Source organism: Lactuca virosa, chromosome 1 (assembly GCF_052849685.1).
Source record: "Lactuca virosa cultivar CGN04683 chromosome 1, Lactuca_virosa_CGN04683_v6, whole genome shotgun sequence".
In the NCBI taxonomy this organism is placed as follows: Eukaryota; Viridiplantae; Streptophyta; class Magnoliopsida; order Asterales; family Asteraceae; genus Lactuca; species Lactuca virosa.
Window position 1 is genome coordinate 264876714 of NC_136426.1, and position 26540 is coordinate 264903253.

Below are 26540 nucleotides of genomic sequence, written 5' to 3' on the forward strand. Positions count from 1 at the left end.
TGGTCACCTATTATCTTTTCATTACACGTTCTTACGCACTCAAAGTTTTATCAAACCGTTCTCACGCACTCAAAGTTTTATCAGTTTTATTGTGTTGTTACAATATATTTGTCGTCGAACAATTCTTTATCAATTTTATTGTGTTGTTACAATATATTTGTCGTCCAACAGTTCTTAACTATTTTAGAAATATTTGTTTGAACTTTTTGGACTTCAAAAATAACCTTTTTACTAAGCCCATGTTTTTGTACAATGAAACAAATTTAAAGCTAGATTCATTCACTCTGCCCAATTTTACCCTAATATTCTAGCTCCCGTTTTTCCCCTCTCTCTCTCTCTCTCTTCCTACTTCACTCGATACCTCATTGCTCCCTCCGACTGCATCTCCGATCTGCAACACTACACCAGCCCCTTCGCCACCAGCCGACCACCGCCTCCTCCAATAGACGCCGCCGGAAGCGCCGTCCTCTAGCTCCCTAAAAGTCGTCGACAACAGCTCTCGGTAAGGTTTTTTTGTCCTTCTGTTACCAAACGTAATGGGTTAACAAAATCACATATTATGTAGAAATCCCATAGAGAACAAACTGGGTTTGTGATTTACCAACGTAATAATTTGTTAGCTAATTGTTCTATTATTTTGCCAGATAAAATGGAGCCTAGTTCTATGGTCTCGATCTGCAGAACCTCATTCTCGTTTTCAGCTTGAATGTTTATGTCGGCCTATCATATCAACGTTAAGGCCTTGGAAGTTTGATTTGTTTCTTCAAATCTTTAGAACCTTTAAGGTTGGTTAACTATACTAATGGCCGTAATAAAAATCTATAGCTATTTTGCTATAGAATTACAGTTAATTATAAACTAATATATTTTTTATAGAACTAGCTATGAAATATAATTCTATAGGTAAGTTGTTTTAAGTTATGAAAATAAAAATATGTACATTTAGTTTAAAGTAATAATAGCATTAAAAATTTAAGATCAATAAAAATAAAAATATGTACACCTTTATAAGAAAAAAATACAGAATGTTAAATTAGACTTGCAAAAAAGCTATAAAACAGACTGTTGCTAAGCAAATCAGCATAATCGCTAGATTAGATTTGAAAAATTGCTAAAAAATACATCTAAAATGAAAATCATTTACTTCAAATTAGATAAATGTAGGAATTCCACTAAACTTGCATTATAGTTTTTCTTTGTACAGAGCCCTAGATGTGAGAAACATACACCACTTGACCTTCTTTATGGATCTGATCTTTTTCATAAGACATTACCTCAAAAATAACAACAAATTACAACATTATACTTCCAAATGTAGTTACAACCTGTTAGGGTTCTCATATTGTATGACTATCAATCACAACATTACCATTTTCTAACTCTTTTCTTATTTCTTTTAGTGATATAGGGATATCTAAATAAGTGAAAAGATGCAAACCAGGAACAAAATTCTTCTCAAAATCATTATAGTTGTAAAAAAACAGACACAGACAAAGGGAAATTTGGAGATTTAAAAGTTTAATTTTTTTTCCAATCTGTTATGCTTCTAAAGCTATTTATCATCTCAACCTTTTTGTTGACCAAAAATGGCACGTGTCAAATATCTCTCTAATTTGCTTATTTGAATTGTTAAATTTTCACTATTTTCTCATAGCATTTAAATTATCTTGTTGGCATCATTTATAAAAAAAAGGACTGGATTTACCATATATCATATTTGTAGTTGAAGCTATCAATACCCAAGCACATAAGGGGGCAAAAATGTCATGAGATTAACATTAGAAGCAACATTAAAAATTATCAGTTCAAATTTTAAAGTAAAAAGAAAGGGAGGATGTAGGTGAAATTTGGGTATATTAATTAAAATAATTACATCATCGTAATGTTGGTTGGAGCCATGAACTTTAAATTGAATATAAGCATTTTCAAAAAATTATGAAGAAAATATATTATGCATACATGACTGAAAGTATAATGCCTAAAAAAACTATGAAAATTAAAAATAAATAACCAAATTTTATTTCATTTAATAATTGATTTAAAACAGATAAGTATGAGCTCGATACAATTCTAGCAACCTACTTTAATTTATTTTAATAATTGTTTTAAAAGAGATAAGTAAGATGCTATAAGACATAAATCGGAAAAAAAAACAACAACAAATTTATAAAAGACAAATGACTTTTTTGTCAATCAACACATGTATTAATAACATTTTTTTAAATTACTCAAAATTAGATGGGAAAAGGCATTACTTAAAAGGGAAAAAAAAAGATATCGGCCGAAATGCCCCTGAACTGTTGATAATCATTTCTGTTATCATATTATACCATAGGTTTGAAACAGACACATGTATTTGAATGAGCACATTGACTATTTTGATAAACAATGCACCACGCCTGATGTTATTAAGATTTGACATGAAAATTTGTAAAAAATCTATTTTAATTTTTAAATAGATTGCCATTTCAAGTACACTGCCCATATACATAATTGACAATTATGCCCCTGACCATAAACAGATGGTTCCTAGTCTGATTTCAAGTACATGCCCCTGCCCTCATTGGTTAAATGCAAGAGAAAGCAATATACTTTATAGAATATAAATTACTATTTACAACCAAATGGATTGGTTGATACTTGAATCTGAGAAACACAAACATAAATAGATATTAGTTTGGTTTAGTTCATTAAGCAATGGGGATAAAGCCACTTCATAAATAGAGAAAAGGAAATTTAGGATAAAAAAGACGAAAATGCCCTTTACTTAGATTTGCCATATTGTAGAAGTCTTTTGGTTGTAATACACAAATTATAAAAAAAATAAAATAAAAATATGATTCTTTATGACCACAACGACGTTTTTGACCACAATAACTTTTTTGAATAAACTTGCATGACACATTATATTATCAAAGATTAGACATGAAAGTTTGTAGAAAAAATAAAATAATGGTTCGTTGTTTAGCACTGTTAAGGCTAAGGAAAATCAAACACATGAACTTTCCAAATGATGATTTCTCATTAAAATAGCGAATTGTATAGTGATTACATAACGTAAACCCTAACATACAAGGGTTATTGGAGTTGACCGGTTTGACTTGTTGACTTTGTTTGACTTTGACTTGACCGAAATTTGACGGTTGTCACATCATCCCCCCGTTAGAAGGAATTTCGTCCCGAAATTTTCATTTTGACTGGGATTTCAAGAGTTTGGGAAGAGATGTGGATACTTTTGTTTCATCTGATCCTCGCGTTCCCAGGTGAATTCGGGTCCTCGTTTAGCATTCCAACGGACCTTCACGATGGGAATACGACTTTGTTTCGTTCGTTTGATTTCCCGATCCATGATTTCGACTGGTTCCTCCACGAAGTGGAGATTTTCGTTAACTTCGATTTCGTCGAGTGGTATTACGAGTGTCTCATCAGACAAACACTTCTTTAGGTTCGACACGTGAAATGTGGGATGTACTTTGTCGAGTTCCTGAGGTAATCGAAGTTTGTATGCTACTGGCCCAATCCTAGCAAGGATTTCGAATGGCCCGATGTCCCTTGGATTTAGTTTCCCGCGTTTGCCGAATCGTATCATTCCTTTCCAAGGGGAAACTTTTAGTAGTACACGATCACCCACCTAGAATTCCAAGGGTTTGCGTCGTTTGTCTGCGTAACTCTTTTGCCGATCGCGAGACGCTTTCAGTCTTTCTCGAATTTGAACGATCTTTTCTGTGGTTTCCCTTATGATTTCAGGGCCAGTGAGGGTGCTATTAGAGACTTGCCCTCTAGCTAGCTGTGTATCCCCCACCTCAGCCCAACACAGGGGTGATCTGCATTTGCGACCGTAAAGAGCTTCGAATGGAGCGACTTTGATGCTAGTATGATAGCTGTTATTGTAGGAGAATTCGATAAGCGGTAGATGGGTATCCCATGCTTTACCGAAGTCTATCACACAAGCTCTTAACATGTCTTCCAACGTTTGAATGGTTCGTTCGCTCTGTCCGTCGGTTTGTGGGTGGTAGGCCGTACTCATGTCAAGCCTAGTTCCCAATGATTTTTGTAGAGACTGCCAAAACCGTGAGGTAAATCTACTATCTCTATCGGAGATAATGGATATCGGCACACCATGGAGTCGTACAATCTCTTTGATGTACGTTCTAGTCAGCTTCTCCATCTTGTCGGTTTCTTTTATCGGTAGGAAGTGTGCTGATTTGGTCAATCTGTCTACGATTACCCATATGGTGTCAAGCCCGCCCGATGTCTTAGGCAGCTTGGTTATGAAGTCCATGGTTATTCGTTCCCACTTCCACTCAGGTATATCCGGCTGTTGTAATAGCCCGGATGGTTTCTGGTATTCGATTTTGACCTTGGCGCAAGTCAGACACTTGCTCACATAGGTAGCAATCTCAGCTTTCATGTTCGGCCACCAGTATAATTTCTTGAGGTCCAGATACATCTTATCCGACCCGGGATGGATGGAGTATCGAGTCTTGTGTGCTTCATTCATGACGACGTCTCGGAGTCCACCGAACTTCGGTGTCCAAATCCAGTTCATGATATAACGTGCTCCATCATCCTTGACTTCTAAGTTTTTATCCATTCCCCTTAATGTCTCTCCTGCCACCTTTTCTGGTTTCAAAGCTTCCAGTTGAGCTTCCTTGATTTGTATGGTCAGGTGGGAATGGATTGTCATTGTTAAGGATTTTACTCGGCGGCCCGAGTACTCCTTCCTGCTTAGAGCATCGGCCACTACATTGGCCTTGCCCGGATGATAACGAATTTCGCACTCGTAGTCATTCAGCAACTCTACCCATCTCCTCTGTCGCATGTTGAGCTCTTTCTGATTGAGGATATGCTGAAGACTTTTGTGATCAGTGAAGATAGTGCATTTCGTGCCGTAGAGGTAGTGTCTCCAGATCTTCAAAGCGAATACTACTGCTCCTAATTCCAGGTCGTGGGTAGTATAATTAACCTCGTGCGTCTTAAGCTGTCTTGATGCATACGCGATAACCTTCCCTCTCTGCATGAGCACACATCCGAGGCCTTGATTCGAAGCATCACAGTACACTACGAAGTCTTCGGTTCCCTCTGGGAGAGACAAGATCGGTGCGCTGCATAGGGCTTGTTTTAACGTTTGGAAAGCAGTTTCTTGTTTATTTTCCCACTTGAATATCACACCTTTCTGCGTCAAGGTGGTGAGTGGTTTCGCAATCTTGGAGAAGTTTTGTATAAATCTTCGGTAGTAGCCAGCAAGCCCAAGGAATTGTCGAATTTCGGTTGGCGTCTTGGGTGCTGACCAATTCTCGATTGCCTTGATCTTGGAGGGATCCACATGTATGCCTTTCTCACTTACCACATGGCCAAGGAAATCCACTTCTCTAATCCAGAATTCACACTTAGAGAACTTAGCATAAAGCTTCTCCGCTCTTAGTGTCTCTAGCACTTGGCGTAGATGTAGGCGATGCTCTTCTTCGCTTCGCGAGTAGATCAAGATATCGTCAATGAATACGATTACACACTTGTCTAGGTAGGGTCGACACACTCTATTCATTAGGTCCATGAATACCGCAGGTGCGTTTGTTAAACCGAAGGACATCACCACAAACTCGTAGTGCCCATAGCGAGTTCTGAATGCAGTTTTGGGAATATCTTCTTCTTGAACTCGTAGCTGATGGTAACCTGACCTTAGGTCGATCTTTGAGAAGAAATTTGCTCCTTGGAGTTGGTCGAAAAGGTCGTCGATTCGGGGTAGAGGATATCGGTTCTTGATGGTGAGTTTGTTTAGTTCCCGATAGTCGATGCACATGCGAAAGGATCCGTCCTTCTTCTTTACAAAAAGGACTGGTGCTCCCCAAGGTGAGAAGCTTGGTCTGATGAACCCTTTGCTCAAAAGCTCGTTCAACTGACTGGACAACTCTTGCATTTCTGTTGGTGCGAGGCGGTATGGAGCTCTGGCTACGGGGGTAGCTCCGGGTATTAAGTCAATTCTGAAATCGACTTGTCGTGCGAGTGGTACACCAGGAAGATCTTCTGGGAACACATCCGGGAAGTTACACACTTCGGGGATGTCTTTGATGTCTTTCACGTCTTGTTTCTTGTCTACTACGTGGGCCAAGAAGGCGTGGTACTCCTTCCGGAGATACTTTTGGGCTTTGATGCATGAGATGATTTGTAAATTCGCACTAGGTTTGTCACCATAGATGAGAAGGGTTTCGTCATTTGGTAGATTGAAGCGAACAGCCCTTTCGTAACATAGAATGTCGGCACGGTGAGGAACTAACCAATCCATCCCGATGATTACGTCGAAGCTTTTTATGGTGACCGGCATCAGGTCAATTTTAAATGTATGGTTGTCTAGAGTGAGAGTACACTCTGAGTATATATCGCTAGTGCGTTCTACTTTCCCATTTGCCATTTCTACTACATAAGTATCCTTTAGTGATTGGGGATTTTGTTCAAGTAATTGTTTATATTGGTGGCTCACGAACCTCCTCTCCGCTCCACTATCGAATAGTACGCATGCATAAGAGTTAATGAGGAGAAACGTACCGGTAACCACCGTGGGATCCTCGACCGCTTCCCCATGTCCTATTGCCAGGACTCTTCCTACTCCACCAGCATTAGGGGCTTGTGCTTTGGGGCAGTTTCTTTTGAAGTGACCTGCGTCTCCACAGTTGTAGCAGGTTCGGGTTGCCCCCGTACTGGCGACTTGGTTGATTGGTCGAGCCGGCGCTTTACAGAAACGAGCAGTGTGCCCCTTCCTGTCGCAGTTGTTACATTGCATCTCCCTACAAGCACCATTGTGGTGAAAGTTGCACTTGTTGCACTTAGGTAGGGTTCCAACATATGGCTTCGGTGGTGCTGGAGTGGTAGCAGTAGTGGCAGCATGGACAGCAACAGTTTGTTGCTTCTTAGCGGGGTCCTGTGCTGGTTGGCTCTTCTTTTGGTTCCAGAACTTCCTTTTGTTGTTTCCCCCTTTTGATTGATCAGTGGTGGTGGTTGTAGTATTATGACCGGCTCGGTGGTCAACAAGTTGTTGTGCCAGCTCCCTGGCACTGTCAAAAGTAGTTGGCCTTGAAGCCAGGACACTACTTTGCACTTGGGGAGACAGTCCCCAAAGGTATCGCTCCACCTTTTTCTCCTCCGGAGTAACCATTGTTGGGCAGAGGAGAGCCAATTCATTGAATCGGGTGGTGTAGGTTTCAAGGTCGGAGCCCGTCATCCTGAGGTTCCAAAGTTCTTGTTCCAACTTTTGAATTTCACATCTCGGGCAGTACTCCTTCATCATCAAGGTTTTTAGTTCTGCCCAGGATATGGAGCTAGCCACTTCGAGAGTAAGTGAATTAATCCGACAGTTCCACCAAGTAAGGGCCCGGCCGGTGAAAGTGAAGGCTGCGAACTTAACTTTGCTCGCTTCGGGGCAAGAGCACACTTGAAAGACTACTTCAGTCTTTTCAAACCATTGCATTAAAGTGATGACTCCCCCGCTCCCATTGAAGTTGTCGGGTTTGCCATTGGTGAAGTCTTTGTAGGAACACTCTCTTGTACGCCACGTACTGTCTCCGTGGTTAGAGTTTGTAGCACCCGATCCAGAACCACCAGCTCTGTTTGTCCCTATCTGCGATATTGCGGCCGCTACGGCTGCTGTTACTGCAGCCTGGAACATCGCAAGATCAAACTGTGGAGGCAGCGACGGAGGAGGTGTTGCTGTGTTGCCGGAAGGTCTTGGTCTTCTCCTTGGCGGCATGGTTCTGTCATAAGTCGTAAACCAATGTACTTTTAGTAAAAGTATATTTATAGGAAGAGAAATCTTTTATACATAAAGTATATTATTACGTTGTTTTCCGGTATGTTTACGATACATACGATTTTATACTTTTAATTGACCCAATACATTGGGTTATGAGGTAAAATGAAAGTATAAAATATTTTATTTGAGTTTCCTTGTTTCCAAGTATATGACTGTTTGTAAAAGTTTTACATATACTAATTTAGTCGGGACATAATTAATATATTATAATTTAAAATGATCTTTATCGGTTACTTAATTAGTTGCAAAGTGCATACCAGTCATATGTGATTAAGATATAATAGTCCTTTGAATAGATGACCCTAACTCCAAGACCACAACCAAACAAGGACAGGAAGTGAAACAAAGATACATAAATTCTAAGTCTATAGCATCTTAGTTACATATGACCTTAGCGCATCCACTTAGTGTATTTATACTCGCATGGTATCATAACTAGCGAAAACATAAAGCAAAAGAAGAAAAGTTGAACATTTTGAGTATACCTTAGTATATGTGGATTAAATCTGGGAAGGATATAGCCTGATCAACTATATCTGTCCGGGAATTGACTTGCATATACCGGGGGATGGTCAGGATGGGCAACAAATCTAACAAACCTAATAACACACTACAAAAGGATACTTTAAGAACTCAAAACTAAACATTTACAAATACTATAGGAGTATTTTGTGTTACTATAATAAATTATCTGAGAATTAAATAGGTCTTTATTTATAGATCAATAGCTGCTAAGTGGATGCGCTAAGGTCATATGTAACTAAGATGCTATAGACTTAGAATTTATGTATCTTTGTTTCACTTCCTGTCCTTGTTTGGTTGTGGTCTTGGAGTTAGGGTCATCTATTCGAAGGACTATTATATCTTAATCACATATGACTGGTATGCACTTTGCAACTAATTAAGTAACCGATAAAGATCATTTTAAAATATAATATATTAATTATGTCCCGACTAAATTAGTATATGTAAACTTTTACAAACAGTCATATACTTGGAAACAAGGAAACTCAAATAAAATATTTTATACTTTCATTTTACCTCATAACCCAATGTATTGGGTCAATTAAAAGTATAAAATCGTATGTATCGTAAACATACCGGAAAACAACGTAATAATATACTTTATGTATAAAAGATTTCTCTTCCTATAAATATACTTTTACTAAAAGTACATTGGTTTACGACTTATGACAGAACCATGCCGCCAAGGAGAAGACCAAGACCTTCCGGCAACACAGCAACACCTCCTCCGTCGCTGCCTCCACAGTTTGATCCTGCGATGTTCCAGGCTGCAGTAACAGCAGCCGTAGCGGCCGCAATATCGCAGATAGGGACAAACAGAGCTGGTGGTTCTGGGTCGGGTGCTACAAACTCTAACCACGGAGACAGTACGTGGCGTACAAGAGAGTGTTCCTACAAAGACTTCACCAATGGCAAACCCGACAACTTCAATGGGAGCGGGGGAGTCATCACTTTAATGCAATGGTTTGAAAAGACTGAAGTAGTCTTTCAAGTGTGCTCTTGCCCCGAAGCGAGCAAAGTTAAGTTCGCAGCCTTCACTTTCACCGGCCGGGCCCTTACTTGGTGGAACTGTCGGATTAATTCACTTACTCTCGAAGTGGCTAGCTCCATATCCTGGGCAGAACTAAAAACCTTGATGATGAATGAGTACTGCCCGAGAGGTGAAATTCAAAAGCTGGAACAAGAACTTTGGAACCTCAGGATGACGGGCTCCGACCTTGAAACCTACACCACCCGATTCAATGAATTGGCTCTCCTCTGCCCAACAATGGTTACTCCGGAGGAGAAAAAGATGGAGCGATACCTTTGGGGACTGTCTCCCCAAGTGCAAAGTAGTGTCCTGGCTTCAAGGCCAACTACTTTTGACAGTGCCAGGGAGCTGGCACAACAACTTGTTGACCACCGAGCCGGTCATAATACTACAACCACCACCACTGATCAATCAAAAGGGGGAAACAACAAAAGGAAGTTCTGGAACCAAAAGAAGAGCCAACCAGCACAGGACCCCGCTAAGAAGCAACAAACTGTTGCTGTCCATGCTGCCACTACTGCTACCACTCCAGCACCACCGAAGCCATATGTTGGAACCCTACCTAAGTGCAACAAGTGCAACTTTCACCACAATGGTGCTTGTAGGGAGATGCACTGTAACAACTGCGACAGGAAGGGGCACACTGCTCGTTTCTGTAAAGCGCCGGCTCGACCAATCAACCAAGTCGCCAGTACGGGGGCAACCCGAACCTGCTACAACTGTGGAGACGCCGGTCACTTCAAAAGAAACTGCCCCAAAGCACAAGCCCCTAATGCTGGTGGAGTAGGAAGAGTCCTGGCAATAGGACATGGGGAAGCAGTCGAGGAGTTTCGTGAGCCACCAATATCGGTACGTTTCTCCTCAATAACTCTTATGCATGCGTACTATTCGATAGTGGAGCGGAGAGGAGTTTCGTGAGCCACCAATATAAACAATTACTTGAACAAAATCCCCAATCACTAAAGGATACTTATGTAGTAGAAATGGCAAATGGGAAAGTAGAACGCACTAGCGATATATACTCAGAGTGTACTCTCACTCTAGACAACCATACATTTAAAATTGACCTGATGCCGGTCACCATAAAAAGCTTCGACGTAATCATCGGGATGGATTGGTTAGTTCCTCACCGTGCCGACATTCTATGTTACGAAAGGGCTGTTCGCTTCAATCTACCAAATGACGAAACCCTTCTCATCTATGGTGACAAACCTAGTGCGAATTTACAAATCATCTCATGCATCAAAGCCCAAAAGTATCTCCGGAAGGAGTACCACGCCTTCTTGGCCCACGTAGTAGACAAGAAACAAGACGTGAAAGACATCAAAGACATCCCCAAAGTGTGTAACTTCCCGGATGTGTTCCCAGAAGATCTTCCTGGTGTACCACTCGCACGACAAGTCGATTTCAGAATTGACTTAATACCCGGAGCTACCCCCGTAGCCAGAGCTCCATACCGCCTCGCACCAACAGAAATGCAAGAGTTGTCCAGTCAGTTGAACGAGCTTTTGAGCAAAGGGTTCATCAGACCAAGCTTCTCACCTTGGGGAGCACCAGTCCTTTTTGTAAAGAAGAAGGACGGATCCTTTCGCATGTGCATCGACTATCGGGAACTAAACAAACTCACCATCAAGAACCGATATCCTCTACCCCGAATCGACGACCTTTTCGACCAACTCCAAGGAGCAAATTTCTTCTCAAAGATCGACCTAAGGTCAGGTTACCATCAGCTACGAGTTCAAGAAGAAGATATTCCCAAAACTGCATTCAGAACTCGCTATGGGCACTACGAGTTTGTGGTGATGTCCTTCGGTTTAACGAACGCACCTGCGGTATTCATGGACCTAATGAATAGAGTGTGTCGACCCTACCTAGACAAGTTTGTAATCGTATTCATTGACGATATCTTGATCTACTCGCGAAGCGAAGAAGAGCATCGCCTACATCTACGCCAAGTGCTAGAGACACTAAGAGCGGAGAAGCTTTATGCTAAGTTCTCTAAGTGTGAATTCTGGATTAGAGAAGTGGATTTCCTTGGCCATGTGGTAAGTGAGAAAGGCATACATGTGGATCCCTCCAAGATCAAGGCAATCGAGAATTGGTCAGCACCCAAGACGCCAACCGAAATTCGACAATTCCTTGGGCTTGCTGGCTACTACCGAAGATTTATACAAAACTTATCCAAGATTGCGAAACCACTCACCACCTTGACGCAGAAAGGTGTGATATTCAAGTGGGAAAATAAACAAGAAACTGCTTTCCAAACGTTAAAACAAGCCCTATGCAGCGCACCGATCTTGTCTCTCCCAGAGGGAACCGAAGACTTCGTAGTGTACTGTGATGCTTCGAATCAAGGCCTCGGATGTGTGCTCATGCAGAGAGGGAAGGTTATCGCGTATGCATCAAGACAGCTTAAGACGCACGAGGTTAATTATACTACCCACGACCTGGAATTAGGAGCAGTAGTATTCGCTTTGAAGATCTGGAGACACTACCTCTACGGCACGAAATGCACTATCTTCACTGATCACAAAAGTCTTCAGCATATCCTCAATCAGAAAGAGCTCAACATGCGACAGAGGAGATGGGTAGAGTTGCTGAATGACTACGAGTGCGAAATTCGTTATCATCCGGGCAAGGCCAATGTAGTGGCCGATGCTCTAAGCAGGAAGGAGTACTCGGGCCGCCGAGTAAAATCCTTAACAATGACAATCCATTCCCACCTGACCATACAAATCAAGGAAGCTCAACTGGAAGCTTTGAAACCAGAAAAGGTGGCAGGAGAGACATTAAGGGGAATGGATAAAAACTTAGAAGTCAAGGATGATGGAGCACGTTATATCATGAACTGGATTTGGACACCGAAGTTCGGTGGACTCCGAGACGTCGTCATGAATGAAGCACACAAGACTCGATACTCCATCCATCCCGGGTCGGATAAGATGTATCTGGACCTCAAGAAATTATACTGGTGGCCGAACATGAAAGCTGAGATTGCTACCTATGTGAGCAAGTGTCTGACTTGCGCCAAGGTCAAAATCGAATACCAGAAACCATCCGGGCTATTACAACAGCCGGATATACCTGAGTGGAAGTGGGAACGAATAACCATGGACTTCATAACCAAGCTGCCTAAGACATCGGGCGGGCTTGACACCATATGGGTAATCGTAGACAGATTGACCAAATCAGCACACTTCCTACCGATAAAAGAAACCGACAAGATGGAGAAGCTGACTAGAACGTACATCAAAGAGATTGTACGACTCCATGGTGTGCCGATATCCATTATCTCCGATAGAGATAGTAGATTTACCTCACGGTTTTGGCAGTCTCTACAAAAATCATTGGGAACTAGGCTTGACATGAGTACGGCCTACCACCCACAAACCGACGGACAGAGCGAACGAACCATTCAAACGTTGGAAGACATGTTAAGAGCTTGTGTGATAGACTTCGATAAAGCATGGGATACCCATCTACCGCTTATCGAATTCTCATACAATAACAGCTATCATACTAGCATCAAAGTCGCTCCATTCGAAGCTCTTTACGGTCGCAAATGCAGATCACCCCTGTGTTGGGCTGAGGTGAGGGATACACAGCTAGCTAGAGGGCAAGTCTCTAATAGCACCCTCACTGGCCGTGAAATCATAAGGGAAACCACAGAAAAGATCGTTCAAATTCGAGAAAGACTGAAAGCGTCTCGCGATCGGCAAAAGAGTTACGCAGACAAACGACGCAAACCCTTGGAATTCTAGGTGGGTGATCGTGTACTACTAAAAGTTTCCCCTTGGAAAGGAATGATACGATTCGACAAACGCGGGAAACTAAATCCAAGGTACATCGGGCCATTCGAAATCCTTGCTAGGATTGGGCCAGTAGCATACAAACTTCGATTACCTCAGGAACTCGACAAAGTACATCCCACATTTCACGTGTCGAACCTAAAGAAGTGTTTGTCTGATGAGACACTCGTAATACCACTCGACGAAATCGAAGTTGACGAAAATCTCCACTTCGTGGAGGAACCAGTCGAAATCATGGATCGGGAAATCAAACGAACGAAACAAAGTCGTATTCCCATCGTGAAGGTCCGTTGGAACGCTAAACGAGGACCCGAATTCACCTGGGAACGCGAGGATCCGATGAAACAAAAGTATCCACATCTCTTCCCAAACTATTGAAATCTCAGTCAAAATGAAAATTTCGGGACGAAATTCCTTCTAACGGGGGGATGATGTGACAACAGTTAAATTTCGGTCAAGTCAAAGTCAAACAAAGTCAACAAGTCAAACCGGTCAACTCCAATAACCCTTGTATGTTAGGGTTTCCGTTATGTAATCACTATACAATTCGCTATTTTAATGAGAAATCATCATTTGGAAAGTTCATGTGTTTGATTTTCCTTAGCCTTAACAGTGCTAAACAACGAACCAAAGCGATAAAACACTATTGCACAATCATCGGGATTGTGTACGACACTAAAACACGGTTTAACGGGGTTTACGAACCTTGCGTTGTGAAGCCGGACACTCAAATTAATCACAAACGAAACCTCTCTAAATCGTTTTCACTCTATCTCTTTCTATTTGAAATCTCTCCCAAAGACGGCCCCTTTTTACCGGTTTTCCGACTACGACTTCGTTTTAACTCCGTTTTTCATTATTTTAGGTGTGGGTTTGTCAAACCCAATATAGATCTATACACAACTATCACGCTCTCCTTCAAGGAGACTCTGGTTACAATACAGGACTTAATGGTAGTTTGAAGTAAATGTCTCACAAAGTCATTAACGGAATTACGTGTTATGAAAACTTGGTACCGTATGGTCGTACCTTGCTTAATGAAAATATCTTTTGTATAAATGTACCCTTTTTAAATGTATGTGTTATGTAATGTATCATAAACTATACCTATTATAGTTTATCAACCAACGGTCGTACGTAGTAATGTATGCAAACTATTTTCAAAATAGTTTATTAAATGTTTGAATGTATCGGTTGTACTTTGATTATAATCACTTGTTATTCTTTATATTTTATATGTCCAAATCCATTTGTAAACTGATGTGTGTCTAAATATTAAGATGAAATGTCATATATTGCAATAACATATAATCACATAAAGATATACACCTTGCTCAACATGTTACAAGGTGAAATGAAATTGACAGCAACTTTTCGTTGAATACAGTTTCTGTTACTGTTCTTAGAAAATTTATAGAAAAATCATCAAAGCTCTAAATCCAAATCCGCAAATTCTTAGAGTTTGGAATATAAGTCTAGTTTGTTCGTAAATTTTATCATGATTTTTAGTGATCTCTAACAGAGGTGAAAATGTTCATACTCACAGACTGGTCCGGGTTTGCCTCTGAAATGACAGGCAGTTTTGTAAAAATCACCATAAATTGTAGAAAAATCATATGGAGATGTGCAAGTAGCCATTTTAAAGCTAAGAGTTTGAACTACTTGCACCTGGAACAGGTTTGAAAACTAAAATATTTAAGTTGACCAAAACAGTCCGTGATCGAAGTTCATCTTTTCTGATGTAATCTGATAGAAAAAGTTTAATTGTGTTCTTGATGATTTTACTTGTATTCCCCCCTTAAAACTTAAGAAAAACATGTAAATGTAGGGGTATGAACTCACCTTATGTGATTTCAGTAGATGAAAGTGAGATAGAGGAAGTGTTCAACCCAAGAACACTAAGAAGATGTCTTGATGATTCGAGAATCTAACACCGAATAAGATGGAATTTGTGTAAGATATCAATGATTTGAGTAGAATGGAGTTTAATAATTATGTGAATGATGAAGATACTTACTAATTGAAGGAAGAAATCCCTGGAGAAAGCCTTGAAGTTCTTGAAGTTGAGAGAAAAGATGAGAGAATTTTGGAGAGTGTCCTTTGGTTGCTAAGTGTAGAATGAAAGAACTTTATGGAGAATGAGGAGAGAGGATCAATCCTCCAGCTCTTAGAACGTGGGAAGAGCTGGAGATTGGGTGTAAAGGTCCACTAAGGTGACAAGGAGTAGTGGGAAAGAGTGGATGATCATAGAGTGAGGTGGTGGCGGCTTGCTTTTGTCATAAAATAAGGAAAAGCAAATATTCCCTCAATAATTAGTCCAACCACCAATTCTTTTAATACATTTTTATAAAAACCCTGGAGATTTATATATTTTGGGGCCTTAGTTTATAAAATAAAGTTTTGGATGAAAATCCCACGTTAAAATAATGAAAAACGGAGTTAAAACGAAGTCGTAGTCGAAAAACCGGTAAAAAGGGGCCGTCTTTGGGAGAGATTTGGGAGAGATTTCAAATAGAAAGACCGATATGATACCATGAAAAGGGGCCGTCTTTGGGAGAGATTTGTGCATTTTTCAAATAAATATACTTTTAGAAAATGAATGGTTTCTTATTAAAAGTATAAATACATGCATACATGCTCACATAGTGTTATAACTAGAAGAACATAAAGTAAAAGAAGAGGAGTTGTACATTATGAGTATGCCTTGGTATATGTAAATCAAGTATGGGAAGGATATAGCCTGATCAACTATATCTGTCCGAGGAGTGACTTGCATATATTGGGGGATAGTCATAATGGGCAACAAATCTAACAACCTAACTACACCCTACAGGGAATACTTTAAGAATCGAATCTAAACACCTAAAAATACTATAGGAGTATTTGGTGATACTATAACCAACTTATGTGAAAACTAAAGACCTCTATTAGTAGGCCTATGATAACTGAGTGCATACGCCAAGGTTATACATAATTAAAGATATTATAGACTCAGAATCTATGACTATTGCTCTACTTCCGGTTCCTTGTTTGGTTGTGGACTTAGAGTAGAGTCATTTATTCGAAAGTCTATTCTATCTCAAATTATGTATAACTGATATGCACTACGTGATTATAGACGTAATTAATAAGGATCACCCCTATAAGTAATTATAGGATTAGGCGTCTATTAATTATCTCTTCTACCCCTATTCTCGCACGAGCAACATGATGTGTAAATTTTAACGCCCGTACAAAACCTACTTCTACCCACTACCATAACTCCGTCTCCAAGACGTTAACAGAAACACCAAGAATAGTTCACTAAAGTGCGAAATTATACATGTGTATATAAATGGTAAGGATATTTACTAAAAGGTTTATCAATGAAATAGGCATGCATTTTATTTCATTAAATCTCACTACTTGGTATTACAAACAATTTACAACTGGTAACTCTAAGATTCTTTAGGTGTACCTCGAAGTTATGTGTAATTAAGGAATGATTGACCTAGAAATGGTGAGTCCGCCTTAGGACCTGTTCCTTGTTTGGTTGTGGACTTAGGGTAGACTCATTAGGATCAACAGTCTAATAAAATTTTAATTACACATAACTGGGGGCATGTCAAGTGAATCTTAGGGGTGGATCAGACATGGAACAAATCACAAGATTATAATCAAGTTATTCCTACTAAATTCATAAGTCTATTTATATAGACCTCTGGTATAGAGTCGTCGGCGTAGTCGTGTCGGCAATCTACAATATGGCTAAATACATAATACAAACTATAATACCCAAATTATACAAAATTTTCTGCATTAATAATCAATAGACAAATACATAAAATGAAACTAAAAAGGGTATCAAACTATCAAGAGAAAAACACATACAATGTAGATTAAAATCCACTAATTATAACAAAATGGCTAAGGATTGTTAAGTCCTCTCTTCTTATAAATAGCTTTGAAGCAAGCTTGCCTAAGCTTCTTTGTTCTTTCTGTCAATTCCATACCTGGCAATTTCTCCATCATCTTCTTGTGCCCTTCTAACGTCTCTATCTCCTCCTTTAATCCCAACTCCTAATTTTTTTTTAAAAGGTAGATGCAATATATTTTTCATGTGAGTTCACAAAATTTACAATGAGTTAAGTTTATATAAATATAAATCAGGAAATCGTAGTAAATCAATTGATTTGATGTGGCATATGCCTAGGACCTATGTTTAGTTATAAAGAAACTAACAATTAAAATTTTAGAAAATACCAAAACTACTTTGGTTACCAAGTGCATGAGTAATGTATAGAAGGTTATTATCATAATTTACCTTGGCATTTTCAATGAGGGATTGAAGGCTCTTAAGTTTTCTATGAGGCCATCTGTTTATGTTTAGCTCTCTGCACCTTTTCTTCAACACTGTTAAACTTATCCCTAGTTCCTTTGCTGTTATGATTATCGGCATCTCAAAGTACTTCTCTATCTCTTCAAACTCCAATGGTCTCAATCTCTTTGCCACCTTCCGGCCACCGTGATCAGTGGTGGCAGCACTAGAACTACATGTAGCCTCACCACCGGATTTACAGTCTTCACTGAAACTAACCAATGGTAAATTACCATCCTCCCAACAATCCCATAAGCTTATATCTTCAAGGGGATCAAGATCATGAAACTCATTTCTAGAAATGATGTTTTGATCTTTGTTAAGTACTGTGGAAACGTTCTGATCGAGCACTTCATGCAATTTTTCCGACAACTCGTAATCATGATGGTTGAGCATGTCACCACTGCAAAAATCCAAAAAAAAAAAACTCAAGATAATCAAATCCAACACGATGAAAGACTCTTTTTGATCACTACAAATCCAAAACAAGTTTTGATCAATGTCGACAAAATCACTTTTATGTGCGTAAGATGGTGTAATGAGTGACGTTTATATATACCTGAAAAGATCTTGATGATCAAAGTACTGAAACCAATCGAGGTCATCTATGGGGTTTTGATGATCTGCAGGTGGATCCATTTGTGAGGGAGAAGTTAAAAGTCGCGGTAAGAATGTGATGATTTATATAAGTAAAGTGGGAGAAGTAATTAATAGCAAATTGTTGGGAATGCAACAAAACAAGTAAAGCACTTCTGAAAAATTGATAAATGATTTCGGTAACACTCGCGGAATATAAACTAGTGAAAATTACAAATGAAATGGAATATATATAGTCTATGATGTTATGGTTATTGTGTATCTAACAAATGAAGAGAAAATGAATATATATATATATATATATATATATATATATATATATATATATATATATATATATATTCTTTGAGCCGTAACCTTCTTCTTCAATTCACACACATATACGTATATGTTGCTGCAAATTATGACTTGTGTGCCTCATGCATTTAATGCATCACATGCCTACTGCATATGCTTGACTTTGAAGCTACGTACCAGTTTCCAATTTCCCCAGTAGCACAGTTTTCATTAGAAAGTACTCCAAGTCTTCACACATGAACCAGTTAGAAAGTACTCCAAGTCTTCACACATGAACCAGTTAGAAAGTACTCCAAGTCTTCACACATGCAAATTATGACTTGTGTGTCGCTATAGGTATGTCGTTGGCTCTTGTTAAAAACCTATAGCGACAACAAGTCATCGTAATAGATTAAACCTGTGGTGACGACAAGCCTTAGCGTCCCATCCTCAAAAGCACTTTGACGGTTGTCACATCATCCCCCCGTTAGAAGGAATTTCGTCCCGAAATTTGCATTTGGCTGGGACATCAAGAGTTTGGGAAAAGATGTGGGTATTTTTGTTTCATTTGATCTTCGCGTTCCCTATAGCGACGACTTGTCGTCACCACAGGTTTAATCTATTACGATGACTTGTTGTCGCTATAGGTTTTTAACAAGAGCCAACGACATACCTATAGCGACACACAAGTCATAATTTGCATGTGTGAAGACTTGGAGTACTTTCTAACTGGTTCATGTGTGAAGACTTGGAGTACTTTCTAACTGGTTCATGTGTGAAGACTTGGAGTACTTTCTAATGAAAACTGTGCTACTGGGGAAATTGGAAACTGGTACGTAGCTTCAAAGTCAAGCATATGCAGTAGGCATGTGATGCATTAAATGCATGAGGCACACAAGTCATAATTTGCAGCAACATATACGTATATGTGTGTGAATTGAAGAAGAAGGTTACGGCTCAAAGAATATATATATATTCATTTTCTCTTCATTTGTTAGATACACAATAACCATAACATCATAGACTATATATATTCCATTTCATTTGTAATTTTCACTAGTTTATATTCCGCGAGTGTTACCGAAATCATTTATCAATTTTTCAGAAGTGCTTTACTTGTTTTGTTGCATTCCCAACAATTTGCTATTAATTACTTCTCCCACTTTACTTATATAAATCATCACATTCTTACCGCGACTTTTAACTTCTCCCTCACAAATGGATCCACCTGCAGATCATCAAAACCCCATAGATGACCTCGATTGGTTTCAGTACTTTGATCATCAAGATCTTTTCAGGTATATATAAACGTCACTCATTACACCATCTTACGCACATAAAAGTGATTTTGTCGACATTGATCAAAACTTGTTTTGGATTTGTAGTGATCAAAAAGAGTCTTTCATCGTGTTGGATTTGATTATCTTGAGTTTTTTTTTTGGATTTTTGCAGTGGTGACATGCTCAACCATCATGATTACGAGTTGTCGGAAAAATTGCATGAAGTGCTCGATCAGAACGTTTCCACAGTACTTAACAAAGATCAAAACATCATTTCTAGAAATGAGTTTCATGATCTTGATCCCCTTGAAGATATAAGCTTATGGGATTGTTGGGAGGATGGTAATTTACCATTGGTTAGTTTCAGTGAAGACTGTAAATCCGGTGGTGAGGCTACATGTAGTTCTAGTGCTGCCACCACTAATCACGGTGGCCGGAAGGTGGCAAAGAGATTGAGACCATTGGAGTTTGAAGAGATAGAGAAGTACTTTGAGATGCCGATAATCATAACAGCAAAGGAACTAGGGATAAGTTTAACAGTGTTGAAGAAAAGGTGCAGAGAGCTAAACATAAACAGATGGCCTCATAGAAAACTTAAGAGCCTTCAATCCCTCATTGAAAATGCCAAGGTAAATTATGATAATAACCTTCTATACATTACTCATGCACTTGGTAACCAAAGTAGTTTTGGTATTTTCTAAAATTTTAATTGTTAGTTTCTTTATAACTAAACATAGGTCCTAGGCATATGCCACATCAAATCAATTGATTTACTACGATTTCCTGATTTATATTTATATAAACTTAACTCATTGTAAATTTTGTGAACTCACATGAAAAATATATTGCATCTACCTTTTATAAAAAAAATTAGGAGTTGGGATTAAAGGAGGAGATAGAGACGTTAGAAGGGCACAAGAAGATGATGGAGAAATTGCCAGGTATGAAATTGACAGAAAGAACAAAGAAGCTTAGGCAAGCTTGCTTCAAAGCTATTTATAAGAAGAGAGGACTTAACAATCCTTAGCCATTTTGTTATAATTAGTGGATTTTAATCTACATTGTATGTGTTTTTCTCTTGATAGTTTGATACCCTTTTTAGTTTCATTTTATGTATTTGTCTATTGATTATTAATGCAGAAAATTTTGTATAATTTGGGTATTATAGTTTGTATTATGTATTTAGCCATATTGTAGATTGCCGACACGACTACGCCGACGACTCTATACCAGAGGTCTATATAAATAGACTTATGAATTTAGTAGGAATAACTTGATTATAATCTTGTGATTTGTTCCATGTCTGATCCACCCCTAAGATTCACTTGACATGCCCCCAGTTATGTGTAATTAAAATTTTATTAGACTGTTGATCCTAATGAGTCTACCCTAAGTCCACAACCAAACAAGGAACAGGTCCTAAGGCGGACTCACCATTTCTAGGTCAATCATTCCTTAATTACACATAACTTCGAGGTACACCTAAAGAATCTTAGAGTTACCAGTTGTAAATTGTTTGTAATACCAAGTAGTGAGATTTAATGAAATAAAATGCATGCCTATTTCATTGATAAACCTTTTAGTAAATATCCTTACCATTTATATACACATGTATAATTTCGCACTTTAGTGAACTATTCTTGGTGTTTCTGTTAACGTCTTGGAGACGGAGTTATGGTAGTGGGTAGAAGTAGGTTTTGTACGGGCGTTAAAATTTACACATCATGTTGCTCGTGCGAGAATAGGGGTAGAAGAGATAATTAATAGACGCCTAATCCTATAATTACTTATAGGGGTGATCCTTATTAATTACGTCTATAATCACGTAGTGCATATCAGTTATACATAATTTGAGATAGAATAGACTTTCGAATAAATGACTCTACTCTAAGTCCACAACCAAACAAGGAACCGGAAGTAGAGCAATAGTCATAGATTCTGAGTCTATAATATCTTTAATTATGTATAACCTTGGCGTATGCACTCAGTTATCATAGGCCTACTAATAGAGGTCTTTAGTTTTCACATAAGTTGGTTATAGTATCACCAAATACTCCTATAGTATTTTTAGGTGTTTAGATTCGATTCTTAAAGTATTCCCTGTAGGGTGTAGTTAGGTTGTTAGATTTGTTGCCCATTATGACTATCCCCCAATATATGCAAGTCACTCCTCGGACAGATATAGTTGATCAGGCTATATCCTTCCCATACTTGATTTACATATACCAAGGCATACCCATAATGTACAACTCATCTTCTTTTACTTTATGTTCTTCTAGTTATAACACTATGTGAGCATGTATGCATGTATTTATACTTTTAATAAGAAACCATTCATTTTCTAAAAGTATATTTATTTGAAAAATGCACAAATCTCTCCCAAAGACGGCCCCTTTTCATGGTATCATATCGGTCTTTCTATTTGAAATCTCTCCCAAATCTCTCCCAAAGACGGCCCCTTTTTACCGGTTTTTCGACTACGACTTCGTTTTAACTCCGTTTTTCATTATTTTAACGTGAGATTTTCACCCAAAACTTTATTTTATAAACTAAGGCCCCAAAATATATAAATCTCCAGGGTTTTTATAAAAATGTATTAAAAGAATTGGTGGTTGGACTAATTATTGAGGGAATATTTGCTTTTCCTTATTTTATGACAAAAGCAAGCCGCCACCACCTCACTCTATGATCATCCACTCTTTCCCACTACTCCTTGTCACCTTAGTGGACCTTTACACCCAATCTCCAGCTCTTCCCACGTTCTAAGAGCTGGAGGATTGATCCTCTCTCCTCATTCTCCATAAAGTTCTTTCATTCTACACTTAGCAACCAAAGGACACTCTCCAAAATTCTCTCATCTTTTCTCTCAACTTCAAGAACTTCAAGGCTTTCTCCAGGGATTTCTTCCTTCAATTAGTAAGTATCTTCATCATTCACATAATTATTAAACTCCATTATACTCAAATCATTGATATCTTACACAAATTCCATCTTATTCGGTGTTAGATTCTCGAATCATCAAGACATCTTCTTAGTGTTCTTGGGTTGAACACTTCCTCTATCTCACTTTCATCTACTGAAATCACATAAGGTGAGTTCATACCCCTACATTTACATGTTTTTCTTAAGTTTTAAGGGGGGAATACAAGTAAAATCATCAAGAACACAATTAAACTTTTTCTATCAGATTACATCAGAAAAGATGAACTTCGATCACGGACTGTTTTGGTCAACTTAAATATTTTAGTTTTCAAACCTGTTCCAGGTGCAAGTAGTTCAAACTCTTAGCTTTAAAATGGCTACTTGCACATCTCCATATGATTTTTCTACAATTTATGGTGATTTTTACAAAACTGCCTGTCATTTCAGAGGCAAACCCGGACCAGTCTGTGAGTATGAACATTTTCACCTCTGTTAGAGATCACTAAAAATCATGATAAAATTTACGAACAAACTAGACTTATATTCCAAACTCTCAGAATTTGCGGATTTGGATTTAGAGCTTTGATGATTTTTCTATAAATTTTCTAAGAACAGTAACAGAAACTGTATTCAACGAAAAGTTGCTGTCAATTTCATTTCACCTTGTAACATGTTGAGCAAGGTGTATATCTTTATGTGATTATATGTTATTGCAATATATGACATTTCATCTTAATATTTAGACACACATCAGTTTACAAATGGATTTGGACATATAAAATATAAAGAATAACAAGTGATTATAATCAAAGTACAACCGATACATTCAAACATTTAATAAACTATTTTGAAAATAGTTTGCATACATTACTACGTACTACCCTTGGTTGATAAACTATAATAGGTATAGTTTATGATACATTACATAACACATACATTTAAAAAGGGTACATTTATACAAATGATATTTTCATTAAGCAAGGTACGGCCATACGGTACCAAGTTTTCATAACACGTAATTCCGTTAATGACTTTGTGAGACATTTACTTCAAATTACCATTAAGTCCTGTATTGTAACCAGAGTCTCCTTGAAGGAGAGCGTGATAGTTGTGTATAGATCTATATTGGGTTTGACAAACCCACACCTAAACTGCATGCAACAGTTAGACCGATAGGTCTGGGGTGACAAATGTCATAACATTTCCGACGCCTGAAGAACGTCGTTTTAGGCAACCTTGGTCATAGTATGGTTATAATAAACTCACATAAAGTATTAATAAACATTGGAATTTACGGGAACTTCATTAAAATTTAACGAGTTTATGTCGATTTAAACTTGCATTGTTTTACTATAAATATGACAAATTACTTGTACATTTCGGTCTTTGGGTTTTAAGACTACATTTACACATTAAGGAAAACATTGGATTTTCTAACACAAATACTACTTTTACAAACGAAAGGCTTTTAATAATACCAAACAAAAACTTATGAACTCACCAACCTTTGTGTTAACACTTTTTCAAACAACTTGTATTCTCAGGAAATCATTAAACAGGTAACCAAGTGCTTTTGAGGATGAGGCGCTAAGGCGTCTACTATTTCATATTTTGTCAACATATTGTAATTGATTCGTAAACATGTAATTCATACAATGATGTCACTTTTTCAATTATATATATGTTGGTTGTGTTTGCTTCAATTACTATTACAATTGTTGTTATGATACTATACATGAAGTCCTCCACCCCCGGACGTTTCCGCCATCCTTGGTTTGGGGGTGTGACAGATTATGTGACAACCGTCAAATTTCGGTCAAGTCAAAGTCAAACAAAGTCAACAAGTCAAACCGGTCAACTCCAATAACCCTTGTATGTTAGGGTTTACGTTATGTAATCACTATACAATTCGCTATTTTAATGAGAAATCATCATTTGGAAAGTTCATGTGTTTGATTTTCCTTAGCCTTAACAATGCTAAACAACGAACCAAAGCGATAAAACACTATTGCACAATCATCGGGATTGTGTACGACACTAAAACACGGTTTAACGGGGTTTACGAACCTTGCGTTGTGAAGCCGGACACTCAAATTAATCACAAACGAAACCTCTCTAAATCGTTTTCACTCTATCTCTTTCTATTTGAAATCTCTCCCAAATCTCTCCCAAAGACGGCCCTTTTTTACCGGTTTTTCGACTACGACTTCGTTTTAACTCCGTTTTTCATTATTTTAACGTGGGATTTTCACCCAAAACTTTATTTTATAAACTAAGGCCCCAAAATATATAAATCTCCAGGGTTTTTATAAAAATGTATTAAAAGAATTGGTGGTTGGACTAATTATTGAGGGAATATTTGTTTTTCCTTATTTTATGACAAAAGCAAGCCACCACCACCTCACTCTATGATCATCCACTCTTTCCCACTACTCCTTGTCACCTTAGTGGACCTTTACACCCAATCTTCAGCTCTTCCCACGTTCTAAGAGCTGGAGGATTGATCCTCTCTCCTCATTCTCCATAAAGTTCTTTCATTCTACACTTAGCAACCAAAGGACACTCTCTAAAATTTTCTCATCTTTTCTCTCAACTTCAAGAACTTCAAGGCTTTCTTCAGGGATTTCTTTCTTCAATTAGTAAGTATATTCATCATTCATATAATTATTAAACTCCATTCTACTCAAATCATTGATATCTTACACAAATTCCATCTTATTCGGTGTTAGATTCTCGAATCATCAAGACATCTTCTTAGTGTTCTTGGGTTGAACACTTCCTCTATCTCACTTTCATCTACTGAAATCACATAAGGTGAGTTCATACCCCTACATTTACATGTTTTTCTTAAGTTTTAAGGGGGGAATACAAGTAAAATCATCAAGAACACAATTAAACTTTTTCTATCAGATTACATCAGAAAAGATGAACTTCGATCACGGACTGTTTTGCTCAACTTAAATATTTTAGTTTTCAAAACTGTTCCAGGTGCAAGTAGTTCAAACTCTTAGCTTTAAAATGGCTACTTGCACATCTCCATATGATTTTTCTACAATTTATGGTGATTTTTACAAAACTTCCTGTCATTTCAGAGGCAAACCCGGACCAGTCTTTGATTATGAACATTTTCACCTCTGTTAGAGATCACTAAAAATCATGATAAAATTTACGAACAAACTAGACTCATATTCCAAACTCTCATAATTTGTGGATTTGGATTTGGAGCTTTGATGATTTTTCTATAAATTTTCTAAGAACAGTAACAAAAACTGTATTCAACGAAAAGTTGCTGTCAATTTCATTTCACCTTGTAACATGTTGAGCAAGGTGTATATCTTTATGTGATTATATGTTATTGCAATATATGACATTTTATCTTAATATTTTGACACACATCAGTTTACAAATGGATTTGGACTTATAAAATATAAAGAATAACAAGTGATTATAATCAAAGTACAACCGATACATTCAAACATTTAATAAACTATTTTGAAAATAGTTTGCATACATTACTACGTACTACCCTTGGTTGATAAACTATAATAGGTATAGTTTATGATACATTACATAACACATACATTTAAAAAGGGTACATTTATACAAAGGATATTTTCATTAAGCAAGGTACGGCCATACGGTACCAAGTTTTCATAACACGTAATTCCGTTAATGACTTTGTGAGACATTACTTCAAATTACCATTAAGTCCTATATTGTAACCAGAGTCTCCTTGAAGGAGAGCGTGATAGTTGTGTATAGATCTATATTGGGTTTGACAAACCCACACCTAAACTGCATGCAACAGTTAGACCGATAGGTCTGGGGTGACAAATGTCATAACATTTCCGACGCCTGAAGAACGTCGTTTTAGGCAACCTTGGTCATAGTATGGTTATAATAAACTCACATAAAGTATTAATAAACATTGGAATTTACG

General features: G+C 38.1%; 1 long non-coding RNA gene across 3 annotated transcripts; it reads left to right on the plus strand.

Annotated features, from left to right (window-relative positions):
- Positions 1-261: 261 nt before the first annotated feature.
- LOC145109262 (uncharacterized) lies at positions 262-24303 on the plus strand. 3 transcript variants are annotated; one of them, XR_013708856.1, is made up of 3 exons: positions 262-502; positions 645-785; positions 24145-24303. It is a non-coding gene; the product is annotated as an uncharacterized LOC145109262 (long non-coding RNA). The 3 variants fall into 3 exon arrangements; XR_013708855.1 differs by lacking the exon at positions 24145-24303 and adding an exon at positions 14034-14356; XR_013708853.1 differs by lacking the exon at positions 24145-24303 and adding an exon at positions 1401-2060.
- Positions 24304-26540: the final 2237 nt, after the last annotated feature.